This window comes from Entelurus aequoreus, linkage group LG08, assembly GCF_033978785.1.
Source record: "Entelurus aequoreus isolate RoL-2023_Sb linkage group LG08, RoL_Eaeq_v1.1, whole genome shotgun sequence".
NCBI lineage: Eukaryota > Metazoa > Chordata > Actinopteri > Syngnathiformes > Syngnathidae > Entelurus > Entelurus aequoreus.
In genome coordinates this window covers 32,247,559-32,267,020 of record NC_084738.1, presented here as the reverse complement: position 1 = coordinate 32,267,020, position 19,462 = coordinate 32,247,559, and the positions used below count along the sequence as shown (strand labels likewise).

Genomic DNA, 19,462 nt, shown 5'->3' with positions numbered 1-19,462 from the left:
AATGCCAGTTTGCCTTTTTTTTTTTTTAAGCTGGTACATACAAATCCTTCAAAATCCATGTACACGACTTCTCCTGGGGATACAGCGGCTAATTATGCATCAGCCAGACACTGTTTGCGGCTTGTCTCCTGCCACTCAGTGAATTTCAATCAATATATGCAGCAGCAGCAAGATGCACACCAACTACTGCTGCCTATGGGCCTTGTACTCAAAGTAGTCCTAACATGATCGAGATGACGCAGAATGAAAATAGACTGGAAAAAAAAAACATACAAAAAAAAGGCCTTTGGTAAAATGACATTACTACAATACATGTTCATTTCAAGCAAATCATATTGTTAACAGTGTGGTTACATCAGATCAAATTTGCATGCAACACTAATAGCTTTATGGTAAATGAACTGAAGCAGAATTGTAAATGTTGAAATAAAGTTGACTACAGTACAGTATATTGTTTCAAAAATGAAATTTTTATTTACATTGGTTCCACGGAATTTAAAATCGTTAAATTAATCCAACATGAAAGCAAATTTGTTTGGAACGGTTTGAACGTTACCAAGGAGCATTACGGCCACTGAAAAGTTAAAAAAAAGAAAAACAAAAGGAAGAAAACTTATAATAACAAACAAGTTACGTTTAAAACATATGTTTTTGGAATATTACACATTACATAAATATAGTTTACTATAATAGAAAACTAGAAGATGTGAGATGCTGTATACTGTATGTACATTATATATTTACATAATTTACTTATTAATTTTTCATTAGTGGTAGTTTTGTTTTTTAGTTTCAAACAAGTCTTCGGCCATTTTATTATATTTTTATTATAGTAGATACTTGTTAAAATACATTTACGGTTGATGATAGCATTGTGTGACACCACCAGCAATTGTGAGGCTAACATTAAAGTGTATTTATTTTAAAACAAAACAACTGAAAGATGGAAGCGAGCATGCAAACACCCCAAGACAACAATACCTATACAATATGCTTTGCAGCGAGCACAGAGTTCAGAGCCAAGATAAGTAAGCCCATGACTAACCCATTGACTAAATGTTTGAGTTTACAAAGAGTCTTTAAAAGGTTAAAATCATGTACTCACAGTTGCAATTTGTTAAAAATTATGTCAAAATGTTTTATATTTTTGACTGAAAATATATTAAAATCCATATGTCTGTCAACTGCAATGTATTTAAGTAAAACAAAATATGTCAAATGTTGTTTAAATATATGTGAATTGCAAATAGTTCATTACAAAGCTGCTAACTACTTGCATACATGTTTGAAATCAAGTTGTTGTGAATCAAGTCCCACCATTAATATTATATAATAATAATATATATATATTTTTTTCCTTTCAATGTGGCCACAATATGCCTTTTTAGCTATGATGTGTGAAATAATTGTGGTACACACATTAAAACATTGCATTTAAAACAGGAGTCAAGCATGCAATCCTTAAATAAACACTTGGAACGTCACATTGTAATATTCATATTTAACTGTGATATCGCATAGAATATCTTTAGATTAATTAAATGGAATTCTTTATTATGCTTGAAGAGGATAACAGTGGCATTGTTTGACACCTAAGTACTAGGATAAACATGTCTTTTCAGCCTAATTAAAAACCAAAAACAACTTTGTGTCTTCTGTTGTAACTCTGTACAGAATTAACTTTAATTACCTAAATACAATTTGTGACAATTTTGCATGCAGACTCACATGCTGCATAACAAGAAGCACAGAAGGTAAACATAGTTAGCATAAACATATTAGCCATGTTTCATTCATAGGAAAGGTACGATTAAAGGTGAAAGGTACAATACGATTACGGGTGTTGAATATGCATGTACTCAGTTTAGTACACAGACTCTGAATGCTTCAGGCTTTTTTTAAAATTATATATGTGCTAATGTACATTAAAGATTAAAGATTAAAGATTAAAGTTGCTCGTCATCCTGTTTTCTATGATTATGTCTGTATTGTGGAGGCCAAGAGTCAAATACGTCTGTTCTTGGTCCTTTTCTTTCCTGTCTGTCTTTGGTCCTTTTCTTTTCTTCCATCAGCACAGCCCCGTCATATCTATCAAGGACGAAATAGAATGAACAACATTGTTAGTTATTTGAGCACACAAACATCAAAGATAGCATTTGTGTGTGGACTCACTGAAAAAAATACAATTTGGAAGAATAATTTAAAGGATAAACGTAAAAAAACACACTATGAAGAGAATAAAGTAATTCAATCGTGAGAATAAGATAATTATTTTATGAGAAAAAACATTGCAATATAAGATAATACAAACATAACTCCCTGAGGAAAATAGTGATAAAACATGTTTTTTATTGTTATATCTATATATCATATCCAACATTTTTACTAATACATGTTTTTATGGCAGGGCATACAGGACATCACAGACTATAAAGCTGCCCCATGTCCCTGTGACAACAGTATCTGCTTCCTAGATGACCTTAACAACTACTTTGCAAGGTTTGAGGCACTTAACACCACTCTGGCGAGAAAATCCATCCCTCGCCCTGATGAGCAGCCGCTCAAACTGGACATAGCGGATGTCCGGAAAACCCTGAAGAGAGTGAACATTCCGGGCAAGGTGCTTAAGGGATGTGCAGACCAGCTGGCTGGGGTTCTCACAGACATCTTCAACATCTCGCTGACCTAGGCTGTGGTACCATCATGTTTTAAGACGGCCACAATCATTCCAGTGCCAAAAAACCCCACAATCTCCTCCCTCAATGATTACCGCCCCGTTGCATTCACCCCCATCATAATGAAGTGCTTCGAGAGGCTGGTAAAGGAATATATTGTCTCCAGACTTCCCCCCACATTCGACCCATACCAGTTTGCTTATCGCCCTAACCGCTCCACAGAGGACGCCATCTCCTCTGCACTCCACCTGAGCTTAGAACATCTGGAAGGAAAGGACACACACGTGCGGATGTTGTTCCTGGACTTCAGCTCAGCATTCAACACCATCATCCCACAGCACTTGGTGAGCAAACTGGCCCCCCTTGGATTCAGTACCCCCCTATGCAACTGGCTGCTTGACTTCCTCACAGACAGACCCCAATCTGTGAGAGTGGGCAACAACACCTCCAGTGCCATCTCCTTGAGCACCGGTTCCCCCCAGGGCTGCTTCCTGAGTCCGCTGCTGTTCACGTTGATGACCCATGACTGCTGTGCCAGGTCCACTACTAACCACATTGTGAAGTATTCGGACGACACGACAGTAGTGGGCCTCATCCATGACAACAACGACATGGACTGGTGCAGAACCAACAACCTGGTTCTGAATGTCAACAAGACCAAGGAGATCCGCGTTGACTTCAGGAAGCACCAGTCCAGCCACACTCCACTCTTCATCGGTGGAGATAGTAAGCAGCACCAAGTTCCTGGGGGTGCAGATAACTGACAATATAACCTGGTCCCTACACACCGGAGCTCTTGTAAAAAGAGCTCAGCAGCGCATGCACTTTTTGCGTCGGATGAAAAGAGCACAGCTCCCTCCCCCCGTTCTCACCGCATTCTACAGAGGCACTATAGAGAGCCTGCTAACCAATAGCATCTCTGTCTGGACTGGAGTCTGCAGTGCCTCAGACTGGAAGTCTCTGCAGAGAGTGGTGAGGACAGCGGAAAAGATCATCAGGACTCCTCTTCCTCCTATTCAGGAGATCGCAAAAAGCCGCTGCCTGACCAGGGCTCAGAAAATCTGCAAAGACTCCTCTCACCCCCACCAAGGACTGTTTTCACTGCTGGACTCTAGAAAGAGGTTCCGCAGCCTCCGTAGCAGAACCTCCAGGTTCTGTAACAGCTTCTTCCCTCAGGCCGTAAGACTCTTGAACGCATCATGATTAAATTATCCCCTCAACTCCCCCCAAAAGGGATTAACTCGCTGGAATAAAAAAGACTATAACATACATCCATAAACGTGGACGCATGTGAAAATGTGCAATATGTTTATCTGTTTATTTATTTATATATGCACCTTATTGCTTTTTTATCCTGCACTACCATGAGCTTATGTAACAAAATGTCGTTCTTATCTGTACTGTAAAGTTCAAATTTAAATGAAAATAGAAAGAAAGTCTAAGTCTAAGTCTTTATCACACCTCTAAGATATAAATATACTATTACTATGATGACAATAATGTTATCAAATTATGAGAATGATATGATTCTGTGAGAAAAATCATATGATATGAAGATTATTTAACTATAACTGTCTGGAAAAATAGTGATAAAACATTTTCTTTTAGATTATATTTATAAATTATATCCAACTATTTAATATTAAATGTTTTCATCATCAATAAGAAACATACAGGATTACTATGACGAGAATAATGTCTTTAAATCATAAGAATAAGGTCATAATTGGAGTTGGCTCTCGTGGTTGCTTTGTTGGGTCTGCTCCTGTCTCTGGCCATGCTCCCCCCCACCCCAGCAGATGATGGCGTGGAACACCGCAGAGGCCACCACAGTGTATATGTTTTTTTTTGTTTTTTTAGCTTTATGTAGAAATGGCTGGTTGCATCAGCTCTGCTCTTTTAATGTCTTTATTGTCCTTTGATGTTTGATGTTTCCCTCTTACACACATGCTTATGTGTGCTATGGCTATGAGGGTTTTCCCCCTTGGCCTCAGTCTGGACACCCTCTCCAGGGGCCCAGGCTTAGACTGATTTTTTAATGTTTTCTCACCCACCCCCTTCCCTAGCGTTTACCTGTTTCTCAACTTTTTTGTAAGGGCCGCCATAAGTTGGCAGACCCGTCAGCAATCCTGTTCTGTCTCCCTGTATTGTTTGTCTGCTCTTGAGTGGGATTGATCTGAAAATCTTAACGTTTTTCTGATTGTGATTCTGATAATTCATAATTTTATGATAAAAACAAGGTGTAATATTATGATAAGACTAAAAAGGAAGAAACAATGGTGACTAAACAAAACGTGTGACATTGATATTTTTTTTCAACGCTATCAGCATGAAAAGTTTGATGTGATTGTTTTTCTGTTCTTATGAAATACCAACACAAACTGAAAAAATATTTTAATAAACATTATGTGATGTCACCTGATGGCGAACTATTGCTGGCCTTTGACATTCACTTTGTTGCAAAATCATTTGTAATTGTCATAAAATTACTTTCTCATCGTACAACTTTAAACTTTTTATACTTCATGCCTGACAAAAGTATTACTAGTAATACAGTATGCCGTACCTTCGATTAAAGAGCTGCATCAAAAAAATCTGCCTTTACAAAAATGACAATCAATTTTTCATTGGCACTGTCATAGTTATTACTTTATTGTTTATTGTTGCAAACTTGTGCAGAACAGTGCTGGATAATATCTAGGGGCATCACAATAGTAAATATTTTCATGACTTAGACAATTGCCTGCCAAAATAGTGCATTCATATCTTAAAGAAAAAAAAAGTGATGCAGCACTTGTGCTGTCATTACATCATGGCCAATGGGTAGAGTTTGTATGCTTCTTTTTACCTGTTTGCATGCGTATTTGAAGTCAAACTGCTCCAACTACTGAAAAACAGTTTCTATCCTAGAGCTGTTATTGCCCTAAACTCTGCACTTACCTGAACACTCACCACTTTATTAACTTGCTTAACTCTGATAGAGATCTGCTGTGCAATATGTTTTTAAAATGTTTATTATATTTTTAAATGTTTTTATTATTGTTTGTTGTCTTAAGAGTATTTTATGTAGGTTGTTTTAAAAGCACTGAGCTGGATTGCTGTTCAATTTTGTTGTTTCCATGCAATGAAAATTAAGGTATTCTGATTCTGATACTAAGTGTGCAACAATCTGAATGAACTAATGCTGTAAAATATGTCATTATACAATAATCAATCGTTGTCTTCCGTTTGAAGAATTGTATCGTTTGTTGCTTGGTGGTCACACCATCTTCAAATTAAAATGTGTAATAACTGCCACTAAATTTGTAATGATCCACTTTTCCTGACAATGTGAGAGGTGATACTCCATAAGAGCAACGTGTCCTGTGGGCTAAAGCAGGCAAGTAGCTAAATAAATAGAGCAGGAGCATTGATTTTTGTCACAACACATCAGCCACATTAAGTCCTGATGTGTTTGTGGTGTGAATGAAAATGATTACACGGTGACAAGCACACATGAATCATCAGCCTTGCACTCAGTGTGTGTTAATTAATCCATAAATATAGTATGGCATTCACATTTTAGTAATCATCGTATATTTAGTAACGCTATTGACGGAGTGATGAATCTTATTAGTTGCCAAAGGTTATAAAATAAATAGAAATGTAAGGAATAATACCTTCCAAATGATTGGCGTGTAAGTACATATTTTTCCATCATCAACTTTAATGGTCTGTTATTTTGGTGGATCAGCCTGGATGCCTGTTTTGTCAAATACTTACTCGTTTATCCTTAATATATCATACATCAGAGGCTTGGAGCGGTATAGCTCGGTTGGTAGAGCGGCCATGCCAGCAACTTGAGGGTTGCAGGTTCGATCCCCGCTTCCGCCATCCTAGTCACTGCCGTTGTGTCCTTGGGCAAGACACTTTACCCACCTGCTCCCAGTGCCAGCCACACTGGTTTAAATGTCAGTGCGCTTTCACTATGTAAAGCGCTTTGAGTCACTTGAGAAAAAGCGCTTTAAATGTAATTCACTTCACTTCACTTCGCTTAAAAGTAAATTAGACGTCACAACTGAGGGAGCCTCCGAACAGGATATGCCGTAGAAAATGTAGGAATGAATGAAGCTACTAAGTCATTAAACTTAGAGTAATATTAGTTCGACTACACAGCTGGGTTTTTTTTTAAATTAAGGCTCCAACTATTAATACTATGTGATTTTTGAATTTTTGGAGGTAAAATATTGCAACATTTTAGGTTCTGCCATACAAAAAAGGGGAAACACGTGCAAAAACATTTAAAAAAAAAAAAAAGCCTAATATCATCAAATAGATCTGAAATTGACCTCCAGATCTAAGTATTCAAAGTAAAAAAATCAAACAATATAATTATGAGTTGGACCTTTAAGGGTCCAAGTGTCTTACAATGTTTTTATTTAAAACGCTCAAACAATGATTATGAATCAAAATCAATGTTGATGTGAATTATTGACCTACTTAAGGCCCCAACTATTACTGAACAAAAATATAAATTGTTTTTGCTCCCATTTTTCATGAGTTGAACTCAAAGATGTAAAACTTTTACAATATACACAAAATACCTATTCCTGTCAAATATTGTTCACAAATCAGTCTAAATCTGTGTTAGTGTGGATTTCTTCTTTGCGAAGATAATCCATCCCAGATCCCACATTCTACATATTTTGGGCCTAAATTATTTATGAAATTAAGTCTTGAATGTTTTACAGTGCAGTATTTGTCTTATTTTCTATCATTATGTTGTGACTTGAACACTGCTAACAACAACAGGACAGCTAATCTTGGCGATGCTGTAGCTTTACCGCCACAATCAAGTTCAACAACTTTTGGCAATACAACTTTTTGATGCACGAAATCTTCTTCATCAATAACACATCTCCGCATTGGTGACCATTTGGCGCGAGCAAAGTCAAAAGGCGAGATGCGAGACATGGCAGTATTAGTGTGCCACTTAATCCTAAAAAGACAGCTATCAGCAGCTGTTTGGGCAATGCTAAGTGGAGATGAACTCTAATGATGCGCTTCATTGTCGACATCAATAACACAGCTTCACATGACATTGGTGAGCCTTTGGCGTTAAGGATGTGGAATGACAACACGGACTCACAATGCTAAAAACATGGAACGCTAACAACACGGCTAATGACGCTTGGAGAATCCACCAGTGAGTACTGGAGTCGACAGTAGGACTTGGGTGGCATAGCTCGGTTGGTAGAGTGGCCGTGCCAGCAACTTGAGGGTTGCAGGTTCGATTCCCGCTTCCGCCATCCTAGTCCCTGCAGTTGTGTCCTTGGGCAAGACACTTTACCCACCTGCTCCCAGTGCCACCCACACTGGTTTAAATATAACTTAGATATTGGGTTTCACTATGTAAAGCGCTTTGAGTCACTAGAGAAAAGCGTGGCAAATTGGGTGAAACAAATGTAAATGTGACTATATGGATTTTACTTCATATCTGCTCGAATTATGTTTAAAAACAACTTTCAGTTTTTTTATGCTCTAACTGAAAATATTTGATTTATTAGTAATAATCCTACCTCACAAAACGTTTACCACGATCACGCCTGGAACCAATTGGTCACAATAAATGAGGGATGACTAAACAGGGCCAGCCCGTGGCATAAACACTATGTGGTTGTTTAGGGCCAAAACAACTGGGGAAATTATGGCGACCGGTCACTTGATCATCACCGTTATCGTCGTGCTCTTCAGATGTTTGCTAGTACGAGTTTTATGGAATGAATTGCCTCATGCATGAAATTATAGTGAGTCAACAGGTTCTTTTGGATAGTTTTAGTTCGGTTTAACAGCATCACAGCCATGTCCGGTCAAAAGCCCATCGAAATAATTGCAAATTTAGCATCACTTTGAACTTGCCATATTTCTAAGAAGACCGTAATATTGAAGTTTATTTTGCAGCGGAACCTGTTCCCCGAAGCTATAGTGCCTAAAAACATTTATTTCTTCACACTTTTTGCTCTTTTATTGCATTTTTTAAATTTTGTCAATTAACTCCAAAGCGGCATAACAGTTTTGAATAGGCTTCTCTGTTGTAGGAGATATCGGAGACTTTTCTTTTCTCCTTGGACCTAAACCTATTTGTTGAACTTTTCCTTCAAACTTTGTACATTAAATGGAATATAAACAACTATTGAACATATTAGTGTTACGATTGGGTCGCATGTTTATGCGTGGTCGTTCTCCCAGGATGCAGACGGACAACTCCGGACAAAGCGGGCAGGTAGGATATGATTTATTGTCCATAAATCATACACAGAACAAACATGCAGGTAACAAACAAAAGGGATGCCTGCCGATCGCACACGGAAGCTAAGGCAAAAACTTAGCACAGGAAGCATGAACTAGAAAATAGGGATATACCAACATAACTGTTGCTTACAGACAGTGTGTGGCGAACATCGTGAATAAATAGCTCTCCGATTAGTGCTCGGCAGCAGGTGAGCGTGCCAACACAAATCAGAGGCAGGTGAAACCAATCAGCATCCATGGTAACCAAAACAAACCCAGGGGTGCACAAAACAGGAACTATGGAGTCCAAAACTAAACAGAACATGATCCGGGCAGCGGAACATGACAAATAGATTGAACTGATTTGTAGTTTTGGTAACACTTTAGTATGGGGAACATATTCACCATTAATTAGTTGTTTATTAACATGCAAATTAGTAACATATTGGCTCTTAATTAGTCATTATTAAGTACTTATTCTGCATGGCCTTATTATACAACCAGTAAGCCGGTAACACTTTAGTATGGGGAACATATTCACCTTTACTAACCCTAACCCTCACCCTCGCCCTCGAACCCTAATCCTAACCAAATAACTGTAAATTAAGTCTTTGTTACTTAGAATATGTTCCCCTAGTGTCCAAATAACTCTAAATGAAGTATTTGTTACTTAGAATATGTTCCTCATACTAAAGTGTTACCGTAGTTTTTAATGAAGTGTTTTTGTTTATTGTTTATACATGATTTTTTCAAATGAAAAAAAAACTCTTTAGAAAATGTGAAACATAATACATGATTTCTTAATATCTAATTATAAAAGTATAAACTGCATTGTTGTTGGTTGTGTCTTATATTCACACACTCGGGCTCAAATAGGCCAATCTATTTCTGGTTGCCAAGAGTAACACAGTAATCCCAATGTTAAATGTTTCTAGGCCAGGCTGTGGTAAATGAATTTCCATGAAGTAGGAATAATACATTAGAACTTTTACATCGTCAAAGCTAGAGCATAAAAATCAGAATACTCAGTAGGTTGCAGTCAGCCCTTTCCACAAGCATGTTACAAGAGTAATAATAAAGACTGTAACAGGGCCATAAAAATAAAGCATGCATCTACTGACCACATAAATCTTAAGCACTTGAATCTCAAAGTACAGAATGGAACCGTTGAGTTTTACTGCTACAATAGTCTTGATACGCTCACCAAAATAGCCCCAGTGTGCTTTGGCATTGCAAAAACCTGACACTGACACTTGACACAGTGCACTGTAGTGTTTGTGGCCACTCACCAAAACCGCAACTGTGCGGACAAACATGCACACAAGCCTTTTTTATTGCCACTAGATATTTTTACACTGTGGATCTGAGGTTTTCATCGCCATAACTACAATATAATGAATGTTTTGAATACATTTAGCATACTTTTAATGTAGTGAAAAGCATTAAAACTAATTTAACAGGATACGGATAGAATAATTTTTAATAGCCACATTATAAAACATGTAAAAGGTCAATTACCTTTCAGTTTCAGACTTTCTGCAATCACTTTTTTCCAGTAGCTGACACCAGACAAACGTACTGATTGATGTGTAGACTGGCCAATCATGTGACTAAAAGGCTGGCCAATGACTGTAGAGGCTCTTAACAGTCAGAGATTGTGCAAGACAACAGGACTTAAAACAGTTACCACAATAAAATCAACTGATTTGGAGATCCAAACCCATCTACTGAAAACAGGACATCAGTTATCATAACTAACTTACTAAATTCATCTTAAACTATTCTTTTCTGTCTAATTTATGAAAGACGACTCATTCGTAAAAGAGCCAGAAATATGACTAAAGATGACCAATATGGTACAGTATTTTGGTAAAACATTTAAGGAGCTAAAGGTCTATCTCATGAAATCTGTACCTTCTAAACGAGGGATAATTTAAACTTAATTGTTTTGGGGCCACATTTCCAGAGAGCTAAAGACTGGGGGGCGGACTTCTCCCTTCACTATCAGTCTTATTTTGCATATTCCGGAGAGCCAACATCATCTGCAATAAACATTTGATTATGGTCTGTATATGTTGTTGGTTACAGGCGCACTCTGCTGTTTTTAAGGACCTTATGCAAAAAAGCTAGTCAAAGATCATATGTATCACAGCATTTTAGTGTTTTTGGGATTATACTGCAAACATTTTGAGTATTTTGTTTTTTCAAACTGAACTCGCAGGCCACCAGTTTAATAGCCCAAATCATGAAATACAGAGGACCTGAAATGTAACCTTGAGGACCAATACTACTGTAACTACAGAACCTGAGCAAATGACTGCATCTGAAGTGCAAACCCCGTTTCCATATGAGTTGGGAAATTGTGTTAGATGTAAATATGAACGGAATACAATTATTTGCAAATCATTTTCAACCCACATTCAGTTGAATATGCTACAAAGACAACATATTTGATGTTCAAACTGATAAACTTTTTTTTTGTTGCAAATATTCATTAACTTTAGAATTTGATGCCAGCAAAATGTGACAAAGAAGTTGGGAAAGGTGGCAATAAATACTGATAAAGTTGAGGAATGCTCATCAAACACTTATTTGGAACATCCCACAGGTGAACAGGCAAATTGGGAACAGGTGGGTGCCATGATTGGGTTTAAAAGTAGATTCCATGAAATGCTCAGTCATTCACAAACAAGGATGGGGCGAGGGTCACAACTTTGTCAACAAATGCATGAGCAAATTGTTGAACAGTTTAAGAAAACCTTTCTCAACCAGCTATTGCAAGGAATTTAGGGATTTCACCATCTACGGTCCGTAATATCATCAAAGGGTTCAGAGAATCTGGAGAAATCACTGCACGTAAGCAGCTAAGCCCGTGACCTTCGATCCCTCAGGCTGTACTGCATCAACAAGCGACATCAGTGTGTAAAGGATATCACCACATGGGCTCAGGAACACTTCAGAAACCCACTGTCAGTAACTACAGTTGGTCGCTACATCTGTAAGTGCAAGTTAAAACTCTAATATGCAAGGCGAAAACCGTTTATCAACGACACCCAGAAACGCCGTCGGCTTCGCTGGGCCTGAGCTCATCTAAGATGGACTGATACAAAGTGGAAAAGTGTTCTGTGGTCAAACGAGTCCACATTTCAAACTGTGGACGTCGTGTCCTCCGGACCAAAGAGGAAAAGAACCATCCGGATTGTTATAGGCGCAAAGTTGAAAAGCCAGCATCTGTGATGGTATGGGGGTGTATTAGTGCCCAAGAAATGGGTAACTTACACATCTGTGAAGGCGCCAATAATGCTGAAAGGTACATACAGGTTTTGGAGCAACATATGTTGCCATCCAAGCAACGTTACCATGGACGCCCCTGCTTATTTCAGCAAGACAATGCCAAGCCACGTGTTACATCAACGTGGCTTCATAGTAAAAGAGTGCGGGTACTAGACTGGCCTGCCTGTAGTCCAGACCTGTCTCCCATTGAAAATGTGTGGCGCATTATGAAGCCTAAAATACCACAACGGAGACCCCCGGACTGTTGAACAATTTAAGCTGTACATCAAGCGAGAATGGGAAATAATTCCACCTGAGAAGCTTAAAAAATGTGTCTCCTCAGTTCCCAAACGTTTACTGAGTGTTGTTAAAAGGAAAGTCCATGTAACACAGTGGTGAACATGCCCTTTCCCAATTACTTTGGCACGTGTTGCAGCCATGAAATTCTAAGTTAATTATTATTTGCAAAAAAAATACAAAGTTTATGAGTTTGAACATCAAATATCTTGTCTTTGTAGTGCATTCAATTGAATATGGGTTGAAAAGGATTTGCAAATCATTGTATTCCGTTTATATTTACATCTAACAATATTTCCCAACTCATATGGAAACAGGGTTTGTAAACAAGCTAGAGAAACACCTTACTAACATCAGAATCAGCTGTATTTGCTATGTTTAACACACAAGAAATTTGACATGGTAGACTTTGCTCTTTGCTCAATGTAAACAATACATATTAATGATTAACTAAAAATATAAACAAGTCCTGAAATATACATAAATCACAATGCAAAACAATTGTGTACCTTCCAAAAATGGAAGGATTTAAAGAGGTGCCTTGAGGAACGCTTGCGTTGTGTAAATCACCAATTTGGACCCTAGTGTTCTATGTATGCTAGCAAGGCTAAATGTCCATGCAAGGATCAGTCGATGTGCTAACTGCAAAAATGGTTTTCTCCCAAGTTTTGAACTGAATTCTCATTCCAGGTCGCAGGCCTCTGGACGGCCGGTTGAATAGCTCTGTTCTAAACCCTCAATACCTTAATATAGAACATGGTATAATTATATGTTGAGATCTGTTTCATGGTAGCATTCTCACTCAAGTGTTAGTCTGTATTAACAGGCGTTAATTCTCCTCTCCTTTCCAAATCAGTTAAGGAACATGTGGGGATTGAGGGGCTTAGAAAGGGTCTGTCCTCCTTGTCCCCAAGGCCCATATCAATTGAGTCATGTTTAAATAGCATAGGACAGAAAATAGACGCCAGAACGACTCAGCGCCCCCTCCAGCCTTCTGTCCGCGTGTTCATTGAACACCTGTTAACTTGAGATTGCGATGCATTTGGCCGTGTGCCCTTCTCAGTGATTTGTCTCCTTCATTACCATCCTTGCACCACAACTCTCCCTTCTCATTTGTGACGCTGGCCCGTTCCAGCAGTGGCAGCCAAATGTCCTTATCACCCACATGGCAGCGTTAGCCGGTGAGGGGCATATTTTCCCCCCATGTGCAAAGGCCTCATAATCAAAGAGTCACCAGAGTACATGAGCAGTTCACGTTATGATGTCAATGTCAGGGTTCAAACTCTCAAAGTTATTCATCGCTCTCTGAAGAACAGTCTGTGTCAAATTGACATACTAAAATGTCATAATTTTGAGCACTAAAAAATACATAATATATACCATATACAAACTTTATTTTTATTTGTGTTCAACCATAACCAAAAAGGCACACCTTTACCTTTAATAGTAAAATGGTCAGCCACTGAAGTACTGAACTTGTAAACTCGACAAATTGCTGCGAAGCCCCTCTATTATGTTTTCTCTCCATTTACCCTCTGTCTCCCTACTCCAGGAGTGGGCAAATAAAGTTAAAGTTAACTATTTTTTTTTACGAGCTACATTGAGGGAAAACATTTTTGTTCAAGCCCCTTTTGTAAATATATATTTTGTATACTTTTTTAAACTGTAAAAGTGTCATACAGTCTGCTACAGTATATGTGCTTAGGTCTTTTTTTTCAGGAGAATTTACTTCAAACATCTGGAAAAAGAAGAATGTCTTTATTAGGAGGTTATGTAATCGTTTGGTTTGTTCGATATTTGGTTGAGCTGCGTTGCATTTACCTTAAAAGTTAGAGGTGGTAATGACGTCACAGCCGAGTTATGAGCGTTCCAGTTACTAAGTTGGAAATCAAGATGGCCACATCAAAAAAGAGCTATTCTTACGTATGCCTCGTCTGAATATGAATAACTTCCCGACTACTATAAGGTCCAACTAACCTTCAAACACGGTGGATGAAGATGACAAATAAGCGATGTGGAACGCATATACCTCATGAAAAAAAGTAATTTACACTTTAGTAAGATTTTGTGCGTCCAACTTCTGACTAGGAACATTCCAACTTTCCATACAACAGGAATTCAGCATGAGCAACATAACTCAAAAAGTTATGTGCGGATTATCATCTAACGTTCAGGAAATGTACTGAAATTGGAAAAGGAACAACTGATAAGATTTTAGGCACAATCTGCCAAATTTGTACTACATACTTCTATATGTATGTGTGTATGCTAGCGTCCCCGCAGAGGCTTCACTCCTTTTCTTTCATATTGGTATAGATAAAAACTATGGCAAATGTTGATTAAAGGCCTACTGAAATGAATTATTTTTATTTAAACGGGGATAGCAGATCCATTCTATGTGTCATACTTGATCATTTCGCGATATTGCCATATTTTTGCTGAAAGGATTTAGTATAGAACAACGACGATAAAGTTCGCAACTTTTGGTCTCTGATAAAAAAAAGCCTTGCCCCTACCGGAAGTAGCGTGACGTAGTCAGTTGTTCGCCTCCTCATATTTTCCTATTGTTTTCAATGCAGCTAGAGCGATTCGGACCGAGAAAGCGACGATTACCCCATTAATTTGAGCGAGAATGAAACATTCGTGGATGAGGAACGTTAGAGTGACGGACTAGAATGCAGTGCAAGACATATCTTTTTTCGCTCTGACCGTAACTTAGGTACAAGCTGGCTCATTGGATTCCACACTCTCTCCTTTTTTCTATTGTGGATCACGGATTTGTATTTTAAACCACCTCGGATACTATATCCTCTTGAAAATGAGAGTCGAGAACGCGAAATGGACATTCACAGTGACTTTTATCTCCATGAAAATACATCGGTGAAGCACTTTAGCTACGAGCTAATGTGATAGCATTTGCTTAACTGCATATAGAAACAAAAGAAATAAACCCCTGACTGGAAGGATAGACAGAAAATCAACAATACTATTAAACCATGGACAGGTAACTACACGGTTAATGCTTTCCAGGCTGGCGAAGGTTAACAATGCTGTTGCTAACGACGCCATTGAAGCTAACTTAGCAACCGTACCTCACAGAGCTATGCTAAAAAGATTAGCTCTCCACCTACGCCAACCAGCCCTCATCTGCTCATCAACACCCGTGCTCACCTGCATTGCAGCGATCGACGGTGCGACGAAGGACTTCACTCGATCACAGATGCGGTTGGCGGCCCGGAGACGGAGGACGTTAAGGTGAGTTCGGCGGCTAGCGCGTCTGTGATAGCATCGTGCTTAACTGCATATAGAAACAAAATAAATAAATACCTGACTGGAAGGATAGACAGAAGATCAACAATACTATTGAACCATGGACATGTAAATACACGGTTAATGCTTTCCAGCCTGGCGAAGGTTAACAATGCTGTTGCTAACGACGCCATTGAAGCTAACTTAGTAACGGGACCTCACAGAGCTATGATAAAAACATTAGATCTCCACCTACGCCAGCCAGCCCTCATCTGCTCATCAACACCCGTGCTCACCTGCGTTCCAGCGATCGGCGGAAGGATTAAGGACTTCACCATGATCATCCGTGCGGTCGGTGGCTAGCGCCGGCTAGCACGTCTGCTATCCGAGTCAAAGTCTTCCTGGTTGTGTTGCTGTAGTCCGCCGCTAATACACAGATCCCACCTACAACTTCCTTCTTTGCAGTCTTCATTGTTCATTAAACAAATTGAAAAAAGATTCACCAAAGTATCAAAAAGTGGTACCGTAAATTTCCGGGATTTATGCAGATCTCAAATATACACCAGCTGGTAAAAATAGGTTATAAAAGTTGGTTTTGCAAAATATGGCCCCTTTAATATACTTTCTGCTGTGAATTGGTGATAAATAAATAAAATTGACTTGACTATTACTGTCCATAAGACCAAGAAAGATGATCGTAGACTACTTAACAGGAATGCTCTGTTCTATTGAATAATCTTCTGTAAAACAAACTATATATCTATATATCTCCTTCATACTGCACTCATTAAGTTATTTTCTGGACTTGTAACTTTTCAAGCAATGTGATCAGGGATTGTTCTGACAAGTACATGGTCAGTATGTGTAAAATCCCATGTTTTTACCAGATGTTCTAGTTTTGTGTTCATGCACACTATCTCTCTGTTGTGCGCCATATTTCACCATTTTGTGGGAAATTCTTTTTTCATATGGTTCAAATGAGCGAAAATGTTGCAGTTGCCCAATGGAAGATACAGGGTATCATGCTCGGCATAACTTTTCAAGACAAGAAACGTAATAGTTTAATCAGACAACAATATTAACACATTTGAACAAGCAAAAGTATTGAAAATTGGTACCGATATTCAGGTAATGGGAATTGGTACCAAAGGGATTCAAATGTAAGAGGTACCCATCCCTAGTCCAATGTGCACCCTGCCTTTTGCTCAACGTCTGCTGGAAAGGTTCTAGCTTACCTGTGACCCTGAACAGGATATATGGTAGAAAACAGATAAATGACAAAATATTTGTACAATTGACAACCCAAGTGTTTAAAATACACATGGCACTGTGTTTGTATTGCTATTATGAATACACACCCTCAGAGATTGAAATCTATCAACCTTGCTAGTTAATTTGTTCCGCCATCATATTGGTGTGTAAAGCTAGTACTTTTCCCGTGGAAATCATATTGATAATGTATCATTTATACAATTAGAACTTGGGTGAATGTGTCACATTCTTTGGAGTAAAAAGCAGATTTATTACTCGCAACTAGGATAACTCATACCACCCTGTAAACTGCTCTAAATAAATAAGTTATTCAACATTCACAGATGAATAGTGAGCAGTAAACTGAGAATTGGCTCCAAATTCGGACTTTCATTCAGTGCTGTACTGTGTGCTCCATTTGGAGGTGTTTGTTACAACAGCACTGACATCATGACGCACTCAGCACTCTCTTCTTTCAGTCTAAGCAAGCCCAACAAAGCAGCAGAGATCAGAAGAAGCTTTCCATGCGCTAACACCTCCCACCAAGCTTTTATAGCACGGTACTGTAGCATACGGCTTGCACTTTGTTCAAGGAGAAAACAAAAAAACCTAAGCAAAGGGTCATTGGAAAAAAAAAAATTCTAAATAAGGGAAAAGGAGAACTAAAATGAGTACTCCTTCATGCAACAAACGTCACGTCTGATTACATTCCATACTGTATATATATACACATTATATAAATATACATTTAAATTTATCAACAATAACTATTGCATTACTCGACAGGCAGTTTAAGTACAGTCCAAGAGCCGTATTGGTCCGTGAAAAACAAACTAAAAACTTTCCAAATTTGGGCGGTCAAAAATAACGAGTTAACTCATGTGATTAATCATATAAAATAATCCAATTATTATTTTTTTAATTGACAGCATTAATTCAGAGGTATGCAAAACTCAATATACATTATTTCTGAAAAGGCAAACTATGATAACAAGCTTCTTAACAGGGTTTCTGAAAGAACTTCATTCATTTTGTGTGTTTCAATTTTGCTTTTCTTTGTAGTACACATTGGTATTATACAGTGGTACAAGAGATCAAACTGGCTTATTTTATTTTAATATGTAGCTATCAAAATACAGTAGATTGTATTTAAAATATGTAAAACACAATACGTACAGTATATCATATTACTGTTTTTACACTGCTTTTTGTCAAGAACTCATTCTAATGTGGAAAACAACAAAAACATTCTGATTAAGGCTTAGAAATCTCAAAGACTTAATATTTAAGTTTGAATACAGCGTACAGATTTATTTTCCCTGTTTTAAATTGTAAATTGTTGGGGTTTTTTATAGGGAGACTGCACTTCTTTGAAATGGTGACCATCATCCACAATCCTTATTTTAGACAAGAAAACACATGTCTCTCTCTTTTTAGTTCAATGCAAACAGTGAAAAATTAACTAACAATGCAGGTAATATGAATGAATATGTTGTATTTCGCATTTTAAAGTACTCAAAAAAATGCAACTCCAAAAACCTCCAACAATGTTGTCCAGAGGGTAACACCACCCAAACCCAATATAAACTTAAAGTAGGAGACAAAATCATTACTGATTGTACACAAGTCTCAAATGAGTTCAATAAATTATTTATAGAATCTGTCAAAAACCTTTCCTCTGGTTTGTCTTGTATGACTAATGATGACCAAACAACAGACATACCTGATGAACAAGACAGCTCATTTCAGCTCAAGGAGGTTAGTCAGACAACTGTCCTAAATGTCATACATGACCTAAACACCACATACTTAAAGGATATTTATAACCTAGACACAGCTTTTCTTAAAAAATATAGCGGCATCCTTATACAGCCTCTTACCCGTCTTATTAATATTTCCATTAAAACTGGGCAATTCCCAGATGGATGGAAAACTGCACAGGTAATACCACTTTTAAAATCTGGTGATGCTGGAATGACATCTAACTATAGACCTATCGGCCTTCTTCCAGTTTTATCTAAAGTCCTGGAGAAGATTGTTTCGGAACAACTAATGCACCACCTTGAGACAAATCACTATTTGACTCCCCTGCAATTCGGATTCAGACGTAACCATTCTACAGAATCTGCCACTTGTTTTTTAACTGAAAAGATCAAACATTCTCTTGACAAAGGACAGGTGGTCGGTGCAGTATTTCTAGACTAAAAAAAAGCATTTGATACAGTCAATCATGACATTTTAATTTCAAAACTAACTAAATTCAATTTATCCAAACAGTCATTGTCCTGGTTTGAGTCATATCTAAAGGGCCGTGAACAATGTGTCACCATTAATAATGTGAGATCTTCCTTCCGCAAAATAGAAACAGGGATACCTCAGGGTAGTGTCTTGGGACCAATACTATTCAGTCTATACATCAATGACCTACCAGATGTATGCACATATAT

At 38.0% G+C, this 19,462-nt stretch overlaps 1 protein-coding gene across 3 annotated transcripts in view; it reads right to left on the bottom strand.

Moving 5' to 3' along the window:
- Positions 1-493: 493 nt before the first annotated feature.
- LOC133655068 (urotensin-2 receptor) overlaps positions 494-19,462 on the bottom strand; it is a 112,808-nt gene continuing 93,839 nt past the window's right edge. For all 3 annotated transcript variants that reach the window (XM_062054976.1, XM_062054975.1, XM_062054974.1), the window contains one exon: positions 494-2,088. The gene's annotated coding sequence lies outside the window, so the exon portion shown is untranslated. The remainder of the gene's footprint in view (positions 2,089-19,462) is intronic.